Raw genomic sequence first — 16,400 nt, 5'->3', positions numbered from 1 at the left:
GACTGGCATGAATGTTATCTTTTGGCTCATGGGTGATAACATCATTGCACTTTATCATCAATGCTCCCAAACAAATTCTTGGTTCAAATTTTCATCGATTGAGACATTACTATGATATGTAGTTGATTAAAGGCTAACAATTAAAAATCATGCACAATTTTCTAAAGACTTGAAATTGGCAATTCATTATCATCCCTCTCTCTCTCTCCTTCCATCTCTCTTACATATTAATAATAATTGGTGGACATGAAGCTCCTTCAGCTTTTTAGAAGAAAAGAGACAGGAGGCAGGAAATAAGGATCTCATAGAGCAATTCAAAACAAAAATCAATTAATGATTGTCTTAGCCATTAATAATCTATAGACTATTCTCTATTTATATACTTCATAGGCACATAAATCTATATAAGAACCCAACAATAAGTTTCAATGGAAATACAACCATAAGTTTGTCCAAATCAAATAGTATCTCAATTTTTCCTTTACTGTCATCATAAGTAATGAATAATGGTGAGTGTCAAGTATATAAATAATGGAGTGGGTGATGACGTTTCCATAAGTGCTGAAAGCACAGTTTGTTAAGATTAACTTATTAACCCAATTTGAAGAGATAAGAATAAACAATCCATAAGAGTACAATGAAGTCTTTTGCAGGAGTAGGTTGAATGAAGAACATAATGTTGTTTAGGAACATATGATATGAAAAATGCTAATTAGGCATGTCAGGAAGTACAAAAAAAATTCTTGAAGAGCCGGGTTATAAACAACATAAAAAAGTTGCAATCTGATAATGCAATTTGAGTATTAAGGGACAACACCCATTGAGAGGAGCTTTGGAAGTTGTGTAAGGAGTTAGATGATTGCAAGAAAACCCACTTGTGTCCTTTGAGTTTGAATGATTGGAGTATTTCAGAATGCCTTGCTACCCTTGCTCATTATTTTGGAAGTGTAGGGCGAAAGATTTAAGCTTGCTTCACTATTTTTATTTTACTGATAAAACTCACACTTCTTAAAATGGAATTTTTCTGTTAAAACATTTTTGCTTCGAAGTATGATGTGGATATATGGCTCACTCTAAGGAAAATCATAAAGGTTTGGACACATGCTATATTAAGAAATCATCTATTATAAATAGTGAATTTTCTTGGGGAGTTAGCCATAGTGAGAAAAGGAAAATAAACTAGCAATGTTCCTTGCACCCAAAAAGTAAACATATTGTAAACAAATTTTTCTTCTATGTTAGCTGCTATATATAAAGAGGAGTTTTCAATAAAGGAGTCGGGGGCAAAATCAAAGATGCGCAAAGCGCCACTAAATTGACAAGAGGCATAAAATGAGCCCACTCAAAAGCAAGCTATTCTCCCTTTTTAAATCTTTTAGAACTTAGAAGTTTTGGTTCTCAAAGGCTTGATTTCGATTATCTTGCGATCGTGACAAATTTACTTTACTTCATTATTTTATAAAGATTTTTTTTCTTAAGACAAGTGATGGGTGGATTCTTTTTCTCATATCCAATTAATTATTTGAGTTAGGTCATTGATTTCAAAAGACGATTCTACCCTAAGAAAACGTTTGAGCTAAGGGTAAATCATGAACGATATGTCTACTATTGTCTATGGGATTAATGAGATTGGTAACTCACTTAACTCACTAGATATTTTTAAATCAATCACATGGAATACTATATCATTTTCATGCCTTGGTTAAAAAAAAAAAATTCATTTGCTATTTGTCTTTTGTTCCCTCCTTTTTGATATGTCAAAAGGGGGAGAAGTTTATGAGGTTCCTTTTTTGTCGATCTTGAACTTTTACTACTAATTATTTTCGTAGTGTTTTTCCATCATCAAAAAGGGGGAGATTGTTGCAAATCTATTTTCATGGCTTATGTTTTGATGATTGATAAACACTATTTCTCTTGGACTGCTTGTTGCTTCTAACATTTCAGGAAATCGAAGATCGGACGAACAAGATGAAGCCAATTCAGGATTATGTTGGTTTAGGGTTGAGTCAGTCTGTACTTTTGTTTTTCACTTATTGAGTATACTTGTAATGGTCAAAGAGACTGATGCTAAGTAACCATTCACACACACACTTGAGAGACTTAGAATTTCTATTTTTACTCATATCGGCCAGGACGATTTTTACATCGGCATGGACAATCTGGCTTAAAACAGAAAGTCTAAATAAGGATTCTTAATTAAGGAAGCCGTCATTAACATATCGGCCCGGACGATACGTGTATCTGCCAGGACGATATGCTCAAAACAGAAAGAAGTTGCCGCCATAGACAATTAAGGTATACTGTATTTTTAAATTATCGGCCAGGACGATCATTGATCGGCCTGGACGATATTCACAAATTATGTCATAATTGATCAGGAAATCAAGGGAGTAATTAAGGTTGATTGATACGATCATATCATCCTGGACGATCGCAGGATTGGCCAGGACGATCTATTCAAAAACCTTAAGTTACTTCAGGACGATAAATATCGGCCAGCTCGTATCCAGGGCTATTCTCAGGACGATTTTCTCTAATTTGAACTAATCGGCCTGGACGATCGTGAGGTCATCCCGGACGATCAAGCCAAATTTCAATCGTCCAGGAGTGTATCCAGGGTGATGCTCTGGCCGATCTTCTGAGTTTAGTGCTGATCGGCCAGGCCGATGTCCATATCGGCCTGAATGATAAAGTCGGCAACTTGCAATTAATGAGCTCCTTTGAAGCTCTTCTATTTAAGAGCTCATGTTCAATGTTTTTGAAGACCTTTGGCTGCTGCCTTAACCTAAGAAGGCCTTAAGGAGAGAAAGAGAGAGAGGGAGAGAGAGAGGATCTTGTAAGGGGGAGCTTGTAAGGGGATTCACAAGGGTTGCTTCAAGGATCGCTTTTCTTATTCTTCGTCTAGAGTTTCTCATTCGTGGAAGGGTCGGTAGAGGTAAGGAGTTAGCTTTTGGTTGTGGTTCTCTGCCAGCTTCAGGAGGAAACAAAAGGAGGTAGGTTCTCTGCCTTGCCGGGGTGGCAAAAAGGAGGTTCTTGTGAGGGCTTCTCCGCCTAGCCGTGGGGGCTAAAGAAGAGTCACGTTTTTTAGTGCAATACTTGGAGGGTGCCTCCAAGGAGTGGACGTAGGTTGAGTTGACCGAACCACTATAAATTTATGTGTTCTTATTTTCTTGCTTCCGCACTTTTAATTCCGCATTTATTTTTTATGGCGTGATTTTGGTTTATATTTTTTATTCTTTGTTAAAAGAAATTTTTAAATACCAATTCACCCCCCCTCTTGGTTAGCTTGGGCTAGTTCTATAGGGCTTAACATCCCTAACGAACTTTCAGGCACCTCTGGGGACTGGACATAGGTCGAGTTGACTAAAACACTATAAATCTCTGTGTTCTTTACTACTATTTTTTCACATTTAATTTATGCACTTTAATTTTAATTATGGTGAATTTTGGTTTGAGTTTATGTTTTGTTTGAAAGATTTTTAAAATACCAATTCACCCCCCCTCTTGGTTAGCCTCGGACTAGTTTATAAGGGCTTAACATCCCTAATAAACTTTTAAGTGGTATCAGAGCGGGATTCATAAAATGAGTTTTTGAAAAATTTTGAATTTTTATCCGTGGTAACTCTAGTAATCGTAATACTATGAAAGGGTATTCTATTACCCAAAATACCTTTCTTTGATAATATTCCTTCTGATTTTTGGAAAACTCGCATGTCTACATTTTTGCAATCGATTGACTATCGCATGTGGATGCTTGTTAAAGAAGGTTATTCACCTCCTTTACGTGAAATTAATGACATTAAAACTGAAGTTCCTTTTACTGAATGGACTTTTTATGATAGAGATTTAACACATCTTAATGCAAAATATTTGAATTATTTTTTCTATGCTTTAAAATATGAAGACTACATGCGTGTTTCAACTTGTGCTACTGGTAAAGAGATTTGGAATAGATTGTGCATTACTGATTGATAAAAAAATATAGTTTTGAAAAGGTTTAATTTTCTTTGGGAAAGTTAAATTTCTTGAATTTTGAAATTGAACACATCATTATGAATAATATATCTCCTCGGGAGATGAACATATCATTACTTAATGGATTCAAATTATAAAATTTAAATTCATCCTGATTATCGTAGTCAAACTCAGGAAAGATAACATATGATCTCGAAAGATCAAAATAATGTTTAATCAATTATTTGATTATAATAACTCGGATAAGAGATCGTTAATTTCATAGTCAAAATCACAATAGGAATTAATAAATCTCTCTGAGGAAAGAAGTTATCAATCACTATTGATCGCTTGAAAATGGATATAACGATCGTTGAATTTTGAGTTTCCCAAAGATAATTAATTAAAATTTTTGAAAAATTAATTTTGAAAATCTGGTTTGGGTTTCTAAATCTCCTATGAGCGTAAGCCCTCGTAGTTAATTACATCATAGAAAATTGAAATTTCATATGAATACTCTCGATTAAAATAGCGGTCTAAATTCTATTTAAGATTTTTAAACCTGGATGTCAAAGGAGATAATGGTTGGAATTTCAAGTGGGATTGGTTCAAGGTTGAACATTTATTTTTGGAGTTAAAGGAAGAAAGGTTGGAGGTGTTTTAAGATTCTGAATTACTTCAAAAACACTCCAGCCTATCCTAAGTGTTAGGCTTGAATTTGATTGAAATATATTTAAGTTTGAATGTCATTTTGTTAGAAAATTGGGATTCAATTCCTGGAGGTTGAGGTCTTATAGCCCGAGCCTGTCTCATAACCTAAATCTAAATTAGGTACTAAAAAGTAACCCGAACCTAGCTAGTGCAATGCAAATCTGGATTTACCCCGGCCTGGATTGGGAAGCCAGCTAAACCACCGAGGCATTTTAAAATTATATATCCAGTCATTTAATATTGAGTGGTAGGGACGTTATTTAAGAAAAGCTTTTGAGAATAGGGCTGTCATCTAGAGCAGATCCTAATTGGCCCTTTGACATATATTGGGTGTTTAATGTCTAAATAGATGCAATTAAATTTTTAGACTCAATTTAATTTATTACTAATGTAATACATTCTAATTGGGTTGATTAAATGCTTGAAATTTGAAATGAATAATTTTTTATAACAGGCTTAAAAATAGATTTTATCCTAGAAGAATGTACAGATTCCGCTTGGATAGATCTGCACCCTCATAGGCTAGGTGGTCTGCCAAAACCTGCAGGCGGGGAGGTGCCTAATGAGTGGAAAGAAACATGCAACAATTATGAAATGTGAACTCCCGGCGGTCCCTGACTTACTTCTTAAATTTGTTAGTGTTGCTATGTGAGCTTAAATGTTTTAATTTTGTTTAAGTAGAAATAGTTTTTTAATGAGTCCTTATGAGCCTACAATCAAATTCCAGGTCAAATCAAAATTGACATGTAAGTAAAAAGATAAGAAAATCAAGTAGTTCTACTGTGGAATCAATTAAATTAATAGCTCAAATTAAATGTCCATGTGGCAAGAGCCACTTATTATTACATCCCAGAATTTGCAGGAAAGTAAAGTGGTCGGGCACCACTGAAAATAACCCGAGTTTCTAATCCTAAGACTCAAGTGATTTTGAGATTTGGGATTCTTCTCGTCATCCACTTCTTTGTGCTTCTGCTGCTTCTTGGATCGTCAGTTTCGTATATCCAAATGAAAAGGAACTCCCCCTTTGGAAGGCATGTTACCTCTTCTCTTTGGATATTTGAAAGTAATCCTAATTTGGATCTCCAAATAGAGAGGGACTCTCCTCTAAGGGATGTCCCTTCCTCTTTGGATTCCAAATTGGATATTTAGTGTCATTCTTAAAGCACTTTAAATACAACTTAAATTATATCAAATTACATTAATCAAAATTAAAAAATCTAGACTTGATCCTGCAGGGTTATCCTAATAATCAGCAGTTATATATAATCCCAAGTAGTTATAATTGATCTTAACCAGTTGATATATTTGAAATTTAAATGCTCAATAGAGTGCAGTAAATAAATAAACAATCAATCAATTATAAGCTAGCAAATAACATGCAGTGAAAATCATGAAAAATACAGCAGACAACTATTGAAAAGTAAACACCGGCCTAGTTTAAAACTAGAGTTAGTTATTCTAGCAAACCATCTAAAGTGGTGAGGTAAGCATTGTGGTTTAGATATGTCCTATGGAGGGCAATTTGTTAAAGTTGTTTGAAGTTTTGATTGGTTGAAAGGCTTAAGGGAAGATATTGGTTAAAGTTTAAGTCTTAATGATTTGAGATTAATTTTAAGATTGATTTTAATTATTTGTTGGATACCACCTTTGTTTCTCACCTAGGCCGTGAAGTTTATTTCACCTTCCTTTGGGCTAAGCTAATAGCCTCGTAGGCCTGGGTTACCTATTGGTACCCTATATAATTAAATGATTTAAGTTGATTAAGGATTAAAAGTTAATAAATTTTAATTAAAGTTGGTTGATTACTATTTTTAAAGATTGGTTAAAGATTTCTGGAGTTTTAAGACAATTTTCAAATTCTAGGATTTCTTTTATTATTTTAATCATTTAATTAAGTGGTCAAAAGTTGATTTTATCATTAAAAGTGTTTTCTTAAAAATTAATATTTTATTAAAATACTAGACCTTAATACAATCAATTAGACTATAAGTACGCAAAAATTGGATTTTTCTAAATTTTATTATGAAGGTTTGAAGTTTTAAGTTGAAATTTGACTTAGATTTGACCGGATTGTTGACTTTTTCAAATTTAATGATTTTCTAGAATTTTAATTTTTTTAATACATATTAGACATTATTATGAGTTGAATGCAATTAAGTTTGATTGATTTGGATTTTTCTTGAATTAGTTATGAATTTTTTACGTTTGTGTATTTATTAGAATTTATTTAATTATTTAATTAGAGGGCTTTTGTGATTTTATTTCAAATGAACCCCTAACTCCTTGAAATCAACTCCAAAGGTCAGGAATGACCTAAGGAGAGATTTTCCAGTGTTTGGGAAATTTTAATTATTATTAATTAATTAATTTAATTAAATATTCAATTTTATTTAAAATTAAATTAAGACCAAATTTGATGACAAATTAAATTTATTTTAATTTTCATTGATTCAAGTTTGAATTCTGGTAGTTAAAGGTATTATATGTATTTTTTTGTTCGAATTTCATTTATTAGAATTTTTAGAAATTTTGATTGTCAATTAAAGGTTTGAACTTAAGAAAATTGATTAAGGGTCTTAATGATCTCTAAAATCAATGAAAAGTTTTCCTAAGGCTGAGAGTATCACTAAGTTTAAGTGGTTCAAATTTCAAATCAAAAGGATGTAAATCCTAATTTCTAGAATTTCTCTAAGTTTTCTAAACATGTCCTTATTTATTGTCCTTAATGATGTCACTAAGTTTGATGGGTTTGAATCGAGGTTTCTCTAATAACATGTAAGAAAACATGCACAATAACATTCAAATCATTAAATTTAGGAGAGCCTAGGCTAAGTGCATGTGTGTGCACCCTAAGCGTGCAATAAGAACACATAAATTGATTAATTAAAGTGTTAATCAATAAGCCATTACCAAAGTAATTGCCCATTGATTAACTATCATTCCCCATAAAATTCACTTGATGTTAGTAAAGCTCTGTCTAAAAGTCCCAATAATTATCTAGATGCATGCAAATGGATTCAAAATTTATTTATAATATAATTTTAAAATATGTAAAATATATAGGTACTTTTATACTTAGAAATTTAAATACTACTAAAATAAACTTCAAATAAATATACTAAAATTACTGGAAATCAGAAATATGCTTGAAATCACTCATGCCAAATTTCAAATTAAATGGATTTTTATTTACTCTAATATAAAATAAAAAATAGAAAATCATATAATTGAAATTACTTTTAAAGCATATACAATTTTTATCTAAAACTAATTTTAAAAGATAGAGGATAAAAAAATGAATAAAATGAGGTATTATATAAAAAATTTGGCTTAATATTTTATTTTTTATGATTTTTTGAAGTTTCTGTAATTTAAATGCATTTAAAATTATTGATTTTAATTATATCGAAAACGGCGGCACTGGCGGCCACGCGTCGATCTCCCACCATTTGGAATGGACGGTTGAGATTGCGATGGACCGGGATCTATACCGTGACACGGACTGCTCGGTTTGAACAGGCCGTAGGTTGACGAGATATGGACCGTTGATCGAAAGATCAATGATCCAAAAAATATACAACACATGCATGATGCATTTTAAACCCTAAATGATGAAGACAAGCTCATTCTTTCAAACGGCTGAACCAAAGTCTATAAAATTTTAAACATAGATTTATATGATGTAATAGAATAATGGGGAAATGATTTTGTGTTTAAATAATCTCTTTATGCGAAGCTATTTAAACCTAAATGGATCTAGCTAGGGTTAGCTCGTTACGTTGATATAATGAATGGATTTTGATGTTTGAGGGCTTGTTGAACTCGTTAATTGTCTTAGATTATTTCTCCTGAAGACATCAAGGGCTAAGAGGGTCTCGATCTTGAGTTATAGGCCTGGTACGGTCTTCTAGTCTCAGTTTGGCTAAAATCTCACCGCCGGCCGCCTCTAATCATGGGATTTTGGTGGGGGAATATGGAAGAGGGTCTCTGGAGCCAAAATGAAAAGAGAATTTGTTTGGTGAGCTTCAGTGTTGAGAGAGAAGGTAGGGATTTGAATCATAGTTGTTCTCATGGTTTTCCCCTATTTAATCTTCCTCAAATCGAATGGACGGCTATGATTGGCTGGCTGGACTCCCAGATGGATGCCAAGTGGCCTGGGAGTGGATGGAAAGCTGGAGATTCAAGGACACAAGGACTAGTGAGGTGGAAAGGCCTCTTATGTCCTTTTGAGCACTTGGATTAAATCAAGGCCACTTGATCCTGATCCAAGGGTTAAGGATATATCTAGGAAGGTTCTAGAGTCTATTTAAATGGCTGGAGTGATTTTAATTAGAGTGGATTAGCTATAGGGAGTGATTTGGCCATTTTAAAGGATTGTTTGACCATCCATTGACTGTTTGTCCAGTCAATGGGTCCATGGGTGTTGAGGTGGCGGCCAAGTGGCCTCAAGAGCTGCTTAAATTGACTCAAAATAAAGGTCAAGTCAAGGGACTGAGATTTGAGTTTGGTATGAAAGTTTGGAATAGATTTGACCAAGTTCTCATGACTTTACCAAATCAAATGAGAATTGATTTGGCTTAGCTTGAGTTTGAATGCATTTAAACTCTGAGATAGAGTAGGATTGAAGGGTCTTTGAGGTTTGAAAGAGCTCAACTATATTAGGTTTGAATATATACCATTAGTTCATCTAAATGGGCCAAGTTTGAGTGGGTCTGGGCCCCATTGACCAAGTCAACAGGTGACTAGGTCAGGAGTCCAATCAAGTCTAGATCATTGAGGGGATGTGGTAAAGTGAGTTTGAAAGGATTTAGGTTTGATATGGAGCTTAATTATATATGAAAGAGCTTAAGGGTTAATTTGGTCAAATTGAGTTGACTTGGTCAACTAGATTGACTGGGTCAACCAGGATGACCCAGAAGGTGGGCCTAAGCTCAAAAGTTTTGGTTTGATATTCAAAAATTGTTGGAAGTGGTTCCAAGCAATTTGGAGTTCATTTGATTTGAAATTGATGTTTGAACCCCTTTGAGGTATTTTGGTCATTTTGACCCCTAGTCAATTGGGGGTCAAAATGGGTCCACCAAAGTGTAATTTAATGTTCAATAGGTCATAATCGAGTGTCTAGAAGTGATTGGAGGCTTTGTAGAAAGCTTCAAGGTCAAAATCCACTGGGTGGCAGGTCTAGTGGCATAGGCTGTTAATATTTGAAGGTTTTACAACGTTTGAATTTTGATTTAGTTTATGGGGTTAGAAACATCAGAATGGGTTCAAATTTGAAGGATTACCTATAGAGATATATCCTATCAATATGAAATTGATAGACTCTGAATCAAAGGTCATTTGGTTAGATGTTGAAGTGTTTGAAAAAAAACTTTGAATTGGCTAAGCTGTTAGCCTTGGATTTTGGGTTTGAAAGTATGGATTTGATCATAGGGTCTAGATTAGATCCTAAGATCTAGAGTCTAGAAGGATCCTAGGACCTAGAATAGATCCAGAGGTCTAGACTTTTCTGGAGGGTCTAGAGTAGATCCTATGGTCTATATTTTAGGAGAATCCTAGAGTCTAGATTTGTCTGGAAGTTGAATTGATCTAGGTCAGGATTGGTCCAAGTGACCTCATACAAAAATGAAGTAAACAAATAGACCCCAAATATGTGCAATATAACTAAATATGTGTAATAGAACGAAGTTCTATTGCACATAATTGCGTTGACGGAATTGAAAGGTTAAGTCTAGAATTTTGATCCTAAGGGAATGAAAAGTTCATCCCTGAGGAATCAAGGTTTAAATTTATACTAGGGTAGTACCACATAGGGCATTCTCTACCACTAGTGGATCGAATCCTAAGAGAAAAGAAAGTCTATCCCTGGAGGAAAAGAAAGCCTGAGTGATCATATAGGCAGGAAGAATTCCTAACTATAGAGTAGGCCTGTCAAAACCGAGTCACGGGTCGGGTTCGGTTTCAACCCGAAACTGACCCGAGTAAATAAGGGTCAACCCGAACCCGACCCATTTTTTGAAACGGGTTAGTTTGCTGGACCCGAACCCTACCCGCGTCAGGTCCGGGTCAACCCGACCAGACCCGTTTGACCCAAAAAAAAATAAAATTAGTTTTTTGTATTCAATTACAAAAATATATATATACCCTTCAATAATTCAATTAATTGTGAAACAAATTTTTAAAATGTACAACAAAACATATTATTTACAAATTAGAAATCAATAAATTACAAAAAAATTACATATCTTTTACAAAAAAAGTACATATAATTTACAAATTAGAAATCAACAACCGCAGGTCGTCACTTTTCCCTTGCTCAACCAATAAGCACGTCTCAATTTCAAGTCTTCAGCACTTCACCTGTATTCAAAGAACAAGGAAGAACTGTATTCTGCAAAATTAACAAGTTAGATATGATGCTCATTGCTCAGATTAAACCTTTCAAAATTTTAATCACCTTATGAGTAATGAGGTGTATGTTCAAATTTCAATCAACATTAGCATATTACCATCCAAGGAGACGAATTGTATTTTGCATTAAGTTAGTATCTATTCATTTATATATGTAGTATCTACTCATTTAACTTGAATACAAAATTACAAATATCTCTTCGTTGTAATAACATTTATTCTGAAATTATTCGGTTATTCACACTATAATTTGAGAAGGTTGATCATCATTGCTTCATCACTTCAAAACAACAACAAATAATATTTAATGCTTGATAAAATATTCAAATGAATCATAAGAAGCATCAGGATACATGAAAGTACGAAAAAACACATATCAAAATAACAAATGAATCACTTCAAAAGAACCAGCACACTAGCATAGATCAAAAGAACCAGCACAGAACTGAAGCAGCTGGCAGCACATGCACCCGAAAAAACACAACAAGTTCTCCAGAATGTTGAAGCTCAGGATAACAGAACTATCCAGCACAGCACAAATTACAGAATATGCTAATTGAGTAATTGCTAATATTCTGGATCTTGTAAAGAATTGCAACAAATAACCAAATAAAATTTTCACAGCAATAAACACAGCAGCACATGCTAAAGTTTTTCAGCACTGCAGCACAACTAAAGTTTTCCAGCACAGCACAGAACTGAAGCAGCAAGCAACAAGTAACCCGAGAAACCAAACACACTTACAGAAATATAACATTAAAGAAATAACTATCTTTAGAGTTCAACATTAAACCAAAGTACCAAACAACCAAATAAATTTTTCATATAACAGAACTTTCCCCAACATTTGTCTCAAGTTCATTTACTGTTAAAAGAAGGACATCTTCAGTCACAGCTTCAAGCTCAGGATCATGTATAACTGCAACAAACCAATAAATAATAATATGTTTTTAATAATTCAGCTCTTAATTACTAAAGAAAGTGCAATTATATAAGTAAAAGTTTAGAAAAATTGCACCCTTATCCCCGTATAGCCAATCCTTGGCACAAACCAAAGCCTCAACGATATCATGTTTTAGTGCACTCTGATATTGATCAAGGATTCACCCACTATTACTAAAAGCACTTTTAGAGGCAACAGTTGATATGGGAATACACAAAACATCACGTGCCATTGGATAAACCTCAGGAAATCTATATTAGTTGGCTTTCCAAAAATGTAAGATATCTATATCAATTTTTCTATCTATTTTTCGTTCATCAAGATACATTTCCATGAACGGCGTACTCTCACCCTCAGTTAATGGATAGTTAAATGTCCTAGCTTAGGGTTTTCTAGCTCGAAGAGAGATGAAGTCACGACTCAGTACTCAAGAATGGCGTACTCTCGGCCTTGGTTAATGGCAAGTTAAATGCCCTAAGAGAGGGTAAATTTGTAAATACGAAAATGGGTCTAAACGGGTCACTTTCGGGATACCTAGGTTGACCTGAACCCGACCCGAAATGGCATACAGGTCAAAAAATAGAACCTGAACCCGACCCGTTTCAGGTTCGGGTTGACCCTAACCTAAATTTCTCGGGTCGGGTTTGGGTCGTATTAAATGTTGACAGGCATACTATAGAGGATAAGATTTGAGTTTTGATTCTTAAGGAAGGGAAGCCTAACCTTTGAAGATTAAGTTTGAATTTGATTCTAAGGGAAGGGAAGACCTAACCCTAGAGGATTTACTTTATATTTGATTCTAAGGGAAGGGAAGACCTAAACCTAGAGGATTGAGTTTGGATTTAGTACTAGGGTAGTCCAACTATGGGCGTACTCTATCACTAGTAGATCTAATCCTAAGGGAGGAAAGAGCTTGACCTTAAGGAGAAGAAGATTGACTTTGAGAATTAGAAAGTAAAATTGAAGACTGGGAGTCTAATCCTAGGGGAAAGAGCACATCTAACCCTAAGGAGAAGAAGACTGAAGGACCCTGTGGGAAGGAAGCATTGCTTCCCACGGGAGGATCTGGTTTAAATTTTAAAAACTAGGATGGAGCCACAATGGGTGTAATCCATCACTAGAGGGTCTAGTCTTAAGGAGAGAAAGCATGATGACTCACATCTAACCTTAAGGGAGAGAAAACTGGATGATCCTATAGGAAGGAAGCATTGCTTCCCATAAAAGATCGGGTCTGAAGTTTAAGTTTAGGATAGTACCAAAAAGGGCATACTCCATCGCCAAAGGACAATCTAATCCTAAGGAGAGAAGGCATGATGACTCACATCTGTCCTTAAAGAAGACAAGATTTAAAGATCTTGTGAGAAGGAAGTATTGCTTCTCACGAAAGATCAGATCAGGATTTGAATTTTAGGATGGTGCCACAAAGGGCGTACTCCATGACTAAAGAATGATCTTGTGGAGAGGAAACTTGCTCTACACGAAAGATCAAATATGGAATTTAAAACTAGGATGGTGCCACATAGGGTGTGCTCCACCACTAGCGGATCTAATCCTAAGAAAAGAAAGCATGATGACTCACATCTATTCTTAAGGAAAAGGAAATTAAAAATCTTGTGGGAAGGAAGTATTACTTCCATGAAAGATCGAATATGGATTGATCGTATGTGAAGGAAACTTGCTTCACATAGAGGATCAAATCTGGACAATCATATGTAGAGGAAACTTGCTCTACACAGAAGGTCGGGTCTAGAATGATCGTACATGGGGGAAACTTGCTCCATATAGATGATCAGATATGGAATGATCATATATGGAGGAAACTTGCTCCACACAGAAGAACTAATTTGAATTGATCGTATATGGAGGAAACTTGCTCCATATAAATGTTCAGGTCCGGAATGATCGTATGTGGAGGAGATTTGCTCCACATAGAGGATCGTATCTGGATGATCATATGTGGAGGAAACTTACTCCACATAGAGGATTGGGTTTGGGATGATCTTGTGTAGAGGAAACTTGCTCTACACAGAGGATCAATTTTGACTTTTGGGATTTAAAATTTGTGTGATTTTTGAATATGAACGAATTTGATTCGAATGCGTTTGAACTTGAAATTTGATTTTGAATTTGAATTTGAAGGTTTTTGAATCTGATTCTTGATTTGATTTTGAAATTTAAAATTTGAATTTGTTTTTTAAATGTGAATTTTGAAAGTTTCTGATATTTGATTTTGAATTGAGAAAGTTCCTTAATCCAGGAAATTTGAAGAATTTTTATTAACTTTGAATTTGATACTCATCTAGCTTGGTACTTCCTGAAGAGCCGCCCCAATATTTAACAACATCAGGTGGCATCCTTCAGGGTTGATTAGTTAATGTTTGAAATTTTCTCAAAGATCGTCTCTACGATAAGAGGACAGTCTTGTATCGGTTTAAACTCTCTCACTGATCTCTTGGTAGGCTAAGTTATGCACCCAAAGAACCTAGACCAAGTCTCCTACTTGGAAGGTTCTAAGTCATGCTAACTTATCACGAGCTTAAACCACTCAGGCTTTGTAAGATTCTGAGTTTTATTAAGCCTTAAAGACAAAGCTTTACAAGGCCTCGAATTTTTCAAATTAGAGTCGGGCACTCTACTTAGTTGTGGTTTGATTTTAAATGATAATTTTCTAGCATTACAAAATACTCCTCTAATGGGGTTGATCTCAGACCCAATATAGAATGTAATTTTGTTGAAAAAGGCCTTAAAGGATAAGATGCCTCTGTGCAAGGAATTATACACATTTCTCAAGGATAAGATTTAAATTCATATCAAGAATAGAAGATTCATTCATTTATTAGAAATTTCCTCTAGTTATTTGGACCCTGTCGAAATGACAAGCGAGAACAAAATTTTAAGTGCAGTGAGAAGTAAAGTCGACTCCAACTAATCTGGGAGGATTTCAATTTTGTTGACCCAGACCAAGTTTCATAGAAACTAAACTAGTGTCTCCCTTATACAAAGTTTGAATTAAAATCTATTTTAAAGAGATTTAGGTTGGATAAAGCTTTTGATCTTTTCAATTTTCTTGTATGATATTCTTCTATCTGATAGATAATTCATGCATGATGAAGAATCTGGATTCAAGATCTTCAAAGTCTAGTATTTAAAGATTATCAGGTGGGTTTTTTAGATTTAAGGATTTAAAGGAAGGAAATCATCTTACTCTTCTTCTCTTTTTTTGGTGATGCAGTTTGCGTATCTTTTGACTTTTTTTGCACTTCATCCATTTCTTGATTTTTGGCGCATTCACGCATCTTTTGACTTTTAACGCATTCTCGCATCTTTTGATTTCAATTGAATTCAAGAAAAAGCTTCACTTTCTTTTAAATCTCAAAATGATTGCTCTCTTTTTAATGCTGGGATTATATCTCAAGTATTAGAGAAGAAAAATTATTCTCTTATACAAGGAAGAATAACCCTCAAAGCATACATAATCTTTTTGAAAAGGGTATTAACTTGACTTTTGAAAATCATTAAATAGATTTTAGGCATGCGAGAGTCGCCTTTTAAGATAGAAGATTGCTAGAAGTTTGATAAAATTTTTATTTCTGAAGTCAACTTAAGTTTGAGGTAGATTTTAATTCAAAAATTAAATCAACCCACAAAAGCGGTGGGAGGGAGGGAAATTCAAATATTTGATGGAGTCAACTACAACTCTCTCTTTCTTAAGACTTAAGATATAGGTTAATTTTGATTAAAAAGGTGAATCAATTATCTTGAAGATTTGAAATCAGTACACCTGAGAAATTGGTAAGTTTTCCTTAAAGGTTGCAAGTCTAGGGGCAAGACCCTTATCAACATGGAATTGAATTCCTACAATCTGTTTGAAGGAAGAGACTATTATAGGGTCTTCACTATCCCTAGTAGATGTGACATCATTGCAATCAAAAGATTTATCGTGTTAGGACACCGTTCAAAGTTTAAATTTTGACGGTATCACTATTTGACACAATCTTAGATTATTTCCCCTCACATTTTACTAATGGCCTAGTATTTAAGAAAGTGGCACCCCGAGTTATTTCTACTCCTCCTCCTCTATAGATGATGTAGTGGGTCACGTGTAGTAATGCTCCTTAACATTGTCTAATAGAGTGGACAGGTTGTAACCCTCAATTGGGGGCCTATGGCCAATTATTGGTAATCGCTCAATTCTTTCTTGCTTACATCTTTTGGTGTAGTAGTCAAATAGGCGTATTGAAGATCACACTCCCGTCTCTACAACATCCCTCCTTTGTGCAAGGAGAGGGTACGTAGAAGGAGCAACAGATTCTCGATTGACCTCAAATTTGACATGCTCTAAGGTTTTCGACTCAGCAGTTATTCTGGCCTTAACAACCTTCTT

At 34.5% G+C, this 16,400-nt stretch overlaps 1 pseudogene; it reads right to left on the bottom strand.

Moving 5' to 3' along the window:
* Positions 1-16,400, bottom strand: part of LOC110099442 — a 71,585-nt pseudogene that overhangs the window by 12,278 nt on the left and 42,907 nt on the right.

The sequence above is a fragment of the Dendrobium catenatum genome, unplaced genomic scaffold, assembly GCF_001605985.2.
Source record: "Dendrobium catenatum unplaced genomic scaffold, ASM160598v2 fragScaff_scaffold_1643, whole genome shotgun sequence".
NCBI lineage: Eukaryota > Viridiplantae > Streptophyta > Magnoliopsida > Asparagales > Orchidaceae > Dendrobium > Dendrobium catenatum.
This window is presented reverse-complemented; position numbering and strand designations above follow the sequence as displayed.